The sequence below is a fragment of the Tupaia chinensis genome, unplaced genomic scaffold, assembly GCF_000334495.1.
Source record: "Tupaia chinensis unplaced genomic scaffold, TupChi_1.0 Scaffold000148_1, whole genome shotgun sequence".
NCBI lineage: Eukaryota > Metazoa > Chordata > Mammalia > Scandentia > Tupaiidae > Tupaia > Tupaia belangeri.
This window is the reverse complement of record NW_006159618.1, coordinates 1,344,762-1,352,352: the sequence shown is the minus strand read 5'-3', so window position 1 is coordinate 1,352,352 and position 7,591 is coordinate 1,344,762. Positions and strand designations below refer to the sequence as shown.

The following is a 7,591-nucleotide window of genomic DNA, read 5'->3' as shown; positions in this document are numbered from 1 at the left end:
TTAATTTTTTTTATCAAAAACTAAAAAAAATTGTCATAAAGCTAACTTTGAGCATTTGATTAGATATAATATCTGATAAGGATTATTTCTTTTTTCTTTTTTTAAATTTTATTTCTTTTCATTTCTTTTTTCTTAATAATTGGTTAATTTTTTATTATATTCTTGTTAATTTTCATGAAATTTAGTTTTTAATAGATCTTACATCTTAATGTATGTGCACTTTTTATATTTTAATTAAACTATATGTGAGATATATACATATACATACATATATATACTGTCTCACTCTTAATTTGAATATTCTTGTTTATTTTGATTAGTCTTAAAAAACTTATTTTTTAAAGCCAGATTCTGAATTCTAAATATTAACATCACTGGAATTAATTAATTTTTTGTTTAAAATACATTATGTATACTTATTGTCCCTCTCTTCCCAAATATTATTTTCCTTAAGTTTGGTATTGATTTTAAGATCATGCCCAAAACCTGTGATCAGGAAAATCATTTTATTGATTTTGTTGGTACAATGGAATTAAAATTAACTGTTCTCATTTTTACTCTCCAAAAATTATTTAGCAAAACAAAATTATTTAGCAAAACACCAAGTTATTGAGCAAAGCTATAACTTTGAGTTTTTATTTAACCATAATTCTCACTCTATTAGTAAAAAGACTAAAATATAAATTAATGCACATGTATTTATAGTAATGTGTACATAGTTTATTTGCATGTAAATGTTTTTAATCAATAGTTTAGATTATAGTCCACATTAATAGAATGTAATTACTAACTTGGCAATGACTCCTACTTCTGTGGTTAGGAATCTGGATTTCATTCTTATCCTACTGTGCTCTCTCTGACAGTCAGTAATGCAAGGTGGATTTAGCACACTGCTTTAAACCTCTGGAACGTGTTTTTTTAAGCCTAAGTACCAGCATCTATGTCTACCTCCCCAATAAATTCCTGCAGCTTTTTTGACTGATTGCTTGTCTTAAATTTTGAGTGAAATGTTAGTCTCTGCTACAGGTATATCTACGGTTATTTTTATGACATCTCATTAGTAAACTCCTTCTTTTCTTCTTCAATATGGTTGATTTTTATTCACAGTGCCAAATAATTTACCTCATTTAATTTTGCTTAATGCTTTGTCAAGATCTCTGTTTTTTGAAAACCTTCAGCTATATGAAAACTTGGTATTGATTTTAAGATCATGCCCAGCATCACTAGGTATTGAATAGTTTTATTGTCATTATGGCTAAGGGAATTCAGGTAGATCTTGAATTGCAATGTGAAAAAGATTTCATTGCTCATCTCAAAGTTCAGTCACAGTGGTGCAGTGGTACTACAACCCTCTAAATTCTAGGAGCCATATGGAAGATCAGAATTTGGTTCCGGGTTGTCATACACACACCGGACACAGTGCATGCCCCCAGGTCCTAGCTGGCTGGGAAAGCTGGGGTGAGGATCACAGTGTAAGATCCTATTGAGGATCCTTGTCTTTCTCTCTCTAGTCCATGTTCTCTAGTTCTTGCTCATGAAATAGATAAATAAACTTTTAAACAATTAGTTTTAAAATTGGCTGTTACTTTATATGTAAATACAAGCTTCATATGTTACAAATACATATATATACAGTACACAACTCCATAATACATATTATATATGTATACACTTCACAAATTAGTGCACAACATATATATTAAAAACATACCAAGAGATAATATTTTAAGTAGTTGTGTCTAATCATCACTTAGCTCTTACTAGACATATGGCATTGGGAAAATCCATTAACTCTCCTACAGCACTGAAACAGAAATACTAGCATATTGCTCATATAGCTATTATGAGACATCTATTTATATCGTATATGTGTGCATTAGAATACTAATTTAAAATTTTTCCTTTTAAAAAAATTCTTGCCATTAAAAATTATATTGGAATTATATTAGGACAATGTCAAAAAGATTAAAGTCATCTTCCCTGCATAGTTATTCTAATTTTTATAGTTTCCTTTTAATTTTTATTTTCTTCTTTATGTATAAAATATCTTTCATAGAAGTTTTTTTTATTTATTTGGTATATTAGTTATTGATCAATACCACATTTTTAAAACTCATATTGTTTAATAGAAAGCTTGACATCTATATGGACAAGTACATACTTTCTTTTAATATGTATTTATACTTAACATGTGTGTGTAATCAGCCACATTTATTTTTGAATTTTCCACAGATAAACTTTACAATAGTTTTGTCATGTTTTATATGTGACCCATAGAATTTTTGCTGTGTTAAACATAAATGTTTATTAAGGTCCTTAATTTAGGAACAGATAAATAATAATTGGTTCAATGGTAACTGCCACAGCAGTAACACAAGGCACAAAGTAGTCAGTGGTTCAATGGTAAGTAACTGCCACAGCAGTAACACAAGGCACAAAAGTGAAGATCCCTGGGTCCCATCCCAGAGCCTCTGTGTACACGCCTGGCACATACGTATCCACCATTCAGGTTGGCGGAGGTGGGAGGTGGATTGAGGCATGAGGAACCGATTATTACTGACTGTTTCTCTTCCTTTCTCTCTCTTTTTATCTTTTTCTCTCATGGAAGATATAAATACATAAAATTATTATTATTAGAAATTTTTGCTATAGGGCATGTGTGCTCACCATAGAGACAGGGAGAAAGAAATTGGCAACACCACAATCCATTCTCCATTCTCCTCTTGGGATTTTGAGCATGCATGAACACGCACCTGGCATGAGTTTCAAGCCACCGTGTCCTAGACCCAAACTATGGTCAACCACATGGAAGTCCAGCACCTTAACCACTATGCCACTTGCTAGCCTCAGATAAATTTACTTTTAAAAAATAAAAATAAAAATAATAATTAATGTATTAAATTACATTTGTAGTTAATAAATTGGTGCTAAGACCAGAAAAGACAAGTTTGTGAATGAATGATAAAAGAACTTAAATGTATTATCTGGAATAATAACCTTAGCTTAAAATTTTGGGGGGACCAGCAGGTGGCTAAGATGGTTAAGGCTCTGGACTCCCACACAGCCAACCATAGTTCAAGTTTCAGACTTGGTGACTTGAAAACCATGCCTGGCTCATGTGTATCTATACTCAGAATCCTGAGGGGAGAATGAATAAGGGACTGCAGCATGGTTATCTACTTCCAGGGGTGGGGTGATTTTTCACTTTCCCTCTCTCTGTCTCTCTATCTCTCTGTTCTTCTCTGGAAATACACACACCCTATGGCAAAAACCATAAATAAATAAATATTTTATCAAATAAATGAATAATAAGTGCATTAAAAATTTTCAAGTTTGCATTAAGTCATCTGTGAAACATTCATGTGCATTTGTGCTTATGTTTTTGGTTTTATAGATATTGAAAATGAAGATATCTAGCCATTACGCTAACTGCTGGTTCCCGAAAATGAAAATCTCTTTGACGTTATTATTCACATTGAATTCCTGCTTTAGAAATTTATGTGTACCCCACAACAATTCAACATAAATTTAAAGTTATTTTTAATTCAAATTAATTTATAAAAAATAAATAATTAAAGAAGAGCTGGCTGTTTGCTAACGGAAAATGTGAGATAGAATACAATATGTGAAATAGTTTAAGTGGTCCCATGTTCTCTGTTTTTTGCTGTCATATCTTTGCATATCCTAATTGTGGGTAGCAACTATGACAAATGTGATTATATATTATATATATATGTGTGTGTATATAGATATGCTTATACTCTTCATAATAGCATGCAAACTATCATATTTGATTTGTTTATAGTTAAAGCACTTAAATATGCTACACTGAATTGTATATAATAGACTCTAAATTTGAGAAAGAGTTAATAAGATTTTTTTTAAGGTTTTGCTACAGAGCTTATGTGTTTGCCAGAGAGAGAGACACAGAACCAGAGGGAGGGAAAGCTCTAAATCACTTCCCAGCCAGTGGGGATGATCACACTATAATCTTTTCTCCTCCATTCTCCTCCATAGATCTTGGGCACATAGGCACACGTGCCTGGTGTAAGGTTAAAGCCACCAGGTCTGGGACTTGACCTGTAGTCTGCCATGTGGGAGTTGAGCGCCTTAACCACTATACGACCTACTGGTCCCTAAATTACAACTACCTTGATTAAGTATCAGTGTAAAATTTTAAACTTTCAAACTTGTAAAGAGACCCTTTCCCTTGCTGGTTTTGATTCAACAAATTGCCTTTTGGGGAGTTTCCTTTGGGAGAAGGTCAAGAAAACAAAGCACTGGGACCAGCAGTTAGCGTAATGGCTATGTCGTTGTAGTCCCATGTAGTCACCCATTGTTGGAGTCCGGGACCTGGTGGCTTAAACTCACGCCGGACGTGTGTGCGTGTGTGCCCAAGATTCTGAGGAGAATGGAGGAGAAGGGATTGTGGCGTGGCCATCCCCCCTGGGGGGGTGATTTCTAGCTTTCTGTCTCTCTGTTTCTCTCTGTCTTTCTGGTGAGCGCATGCGCCATGTAGCAAAAACCTCTCCAAAAAAAAATTAAAAAAAAAAATAAATAAAACAAAGCATCATCTACCAGCCAATCTGTCTTCTAGCAGCCTGCAAGAAACTGAGTTCCCAAAAGCCATGTGAACTGAGAAGGAAGATCATAAAATGCAAAAATGTAGATGCATTCAGGTTGCAAGCTATAGTCAGGTCATGTACTTAAGTCTAACATTAAGTCTAACAAGATTTTTTTTTTTTTTGGAGAGGTTTTCGCTATAGGACATGCACGCACATATGCCTGGCATGAGTTTTAAGCCACCAAGTCTGGGACTCCAATAGCGGGTGACTACATGGGAGTGCAGCGACATAGCCATTACGTTAACTGCTGGTCCCCTAACAAGATTTTAATTAACAATATTAACAATAGGTAAAAGTGAAAGATTCTTAGATAAAAATATTCTTTAGGAATACTTATGAGGAAAAAGACAGACTACACCAAAACAGGAGGAGAACTATCATCTGCAAAAATAACAGCAAAGTGATTAAAAATTTGAATCTGGAAAGTGAATACAAGGAAAGAAAAAGCAAGGATAAGACAAAAATAATTTTGTACTACTATATAACAGCATCCACATTCAAAAACTAGGTCAGAGTCAAGACTAGAGTGTAGACACAGTTGATGTCCTGGTGTGCTTTAGTCCTTGGAAAGAACCTGGTGGTTTGGATCCACTGGCAGGGACAATCAGTGGCCTCCTCAATGACCAGATAAGAAGTATGGACAACCTGGGATATAGAAGGTGTGAGTTGGCAGGGATCTTTCTTTTTATCCATCAAGGAGTTTGTAATTGCCATGGTTCACTGTAAACCCTTTCTTCCACTAAGGCTGTTCTTCTATGGCTAGTACAAAGTCTGAGATACAGAAAGTTTTCATGGTAGGTTGTCATCACAGAGACCACATTCTTCTGCAGAAGGGCTAAGATTAATTGTGTGTGTAAAGGGCTTGTTGTTATTGCTTGAAATCACATGGAAGAAAGTTCAGTAAATGTTAACAACTACTTTTAAAAGAAGTAGCATTGACCGGACGTGGAGGTGTGGTGTTATCTGTTAAAGATATTTTGATTAACGGGTCTGGGGAGAAATGTGCACATATCGAAATGGTCTCATTGTAAGCCAAACAATATGATTGAAAGTATATACAAAAAACAAATAATAAATAATGTGAAAGAAAAAAAAGAGTAACTCGGCACAGACACACACACAAAAAAAAACAGTAGTTTAGAAAAAGATTATTATTCACATTGCCACAAAACACTGAAGTTTTAATCTATTAAAGATGTGCAATTAAAAAAAAAACATTATCAAAACTTTATCCAGAGGCATGAAAAAGAGCGATAAGTGAAATTATAAACCATATTTATATATAGAAGGCTTAGTCTGATAAACATGACAGTTTTTTTGAAACACAATCTCTGCAGTCAATGTAATTTCAAAAATCTTAATAGAGTCTTTTAAGGAACCTATCAGGAATAATTTGAATGAGCAGAACAAAGACAATGTAAAAAGAACGAGATGAATGGATAAATTATATCAGATACCAGGATATATTATGTAGTTTACTAATTTCAATAAGTTATGTTGACATAATGATAGACAACTGAAATGTGGGGTATAATAGATATATAAGAGAGAGACAGAACTTTAGAATTCAGTGAAAATTGCCAAACATAAAAGGTGCTAGGACAACTAGTTTCTATTTTAGAATAATAGCAAATAAATCATAAGGTTATGAAAAGTAAACTATAAAGGTATTAGATAACTAAATGTGAAAATAAAAATGTTAACTATTCAAAAGGATATATAGGGAAATAATTTTATGCCCTTGCAGTAAAACAAATTCCTAGACATTGAAGAGAAATCATAAAAGAAATGGGCTGATACATATACCAGTGTGAAACTATTCTGTTCATTGTAAGGCAATAGACAAGGCAAAGATACTTCATCATATATAGCTAATAAATTATTAGTGTTTATAAAATATGGTACCATATGTAAAGCATTTTGAAATGTGGAAGGTAGAGACAAATATGAGTGTTTTTCGCAGAGTCTCTCTATGTCATGGTTTCTCTGGCCTAGCTTCCCAGTGAACTTGGACCACAGGTGCCCAGCACTGTGCCCTGCCTATTAACTTTGGGGCCAGAACTGAAAGTGAGCCTCCCATATAGCTACCACACAGTGATGCTCTCCTGCTTGCACCACCTCAGGTTGATTCAGGGCCAATGGAAGTTTCATTAATTTTTGGTATTAAAAAGTGATTTGAGGATGATGCCTGCAGGTTGTGTAGTGGATAGGGGTGCTGGATCCCCACATGGCCAACCACAGTTTGATCCCTGGACCTGGTGGCTTGTTTTCTCATTTTCTCCCTCTCTCTCACTCTCTCTTGCTCTTTCCTTCTCTGGTCAAATTAAAAATAAATAAATAAATAAAGTTTAAAAAGAAAAAAAATATTTAAGACATGGCCAAAGTCCTTTCTCCTCCATTCTCCTCTCAAGCTCTATGGCATGCACACACATGTGCCCAGTGTGAGTTTAAGCCACAAGGTTCAGGACTTGAACCATGGTCAATTACACGGGAGTCCAGTGACATAGCCATTACACCAACTGTTGGTCCCCATCATGACTTTATCAATGACCCAATTTTTTAAATAAAGATTTAGATATTTCTGCACAGAAAAGGACACTATAATTAGTATGAGTCAACAAACCTTGGAATGGGAGAGAATTTTTGTTAACTGTGCCTCAGATAAGGGACTGATAACCCTAATACACAGGGAACTCAAGCAACTACCCTGGAAGGAAATAATTTTAACTCAATTAAAATATGGGACAATGATCTGAATAAACAACTCTCTAAGGAAGACATATGAACAGCCAAAAAGCGTATGAAAAAATGTTCCCTTATCCCTCATTGTAAGGGAGATGAAAATTAAAACCAAAATGAGATACTACCTAACCCCAATCAGAATGGCAAAGATAAAATAAACAAAAATGATAAGTGCTGAAGGGGATGCGGCAAAAGGGGAACACTCCTACATTATTGGTGGGGAT

At 34.3% G+C, this 7,591-nt stretch overlaps 1 non-coding gene across 1 annotated transcript; it reads left to right on the top strand.

The window, feature by feature from the left end:
• Window positions 1-5,139: 5,139 nt before the first annotated feature.
• LOC114007311 (small nucleolar RNA SNORA3/SNORA45 family) lies at window positions 5,140-5,265 on the top strand. The gene has a single exon (XR_003548933.1). It is a non-coding gene; the product is annotated as a small nucleolar RNA SNORA3/SNORA45 family (small nucleolar RNA).
• Window positions 5,266-7,591: the final 2,326 nt, after the last annotated feature.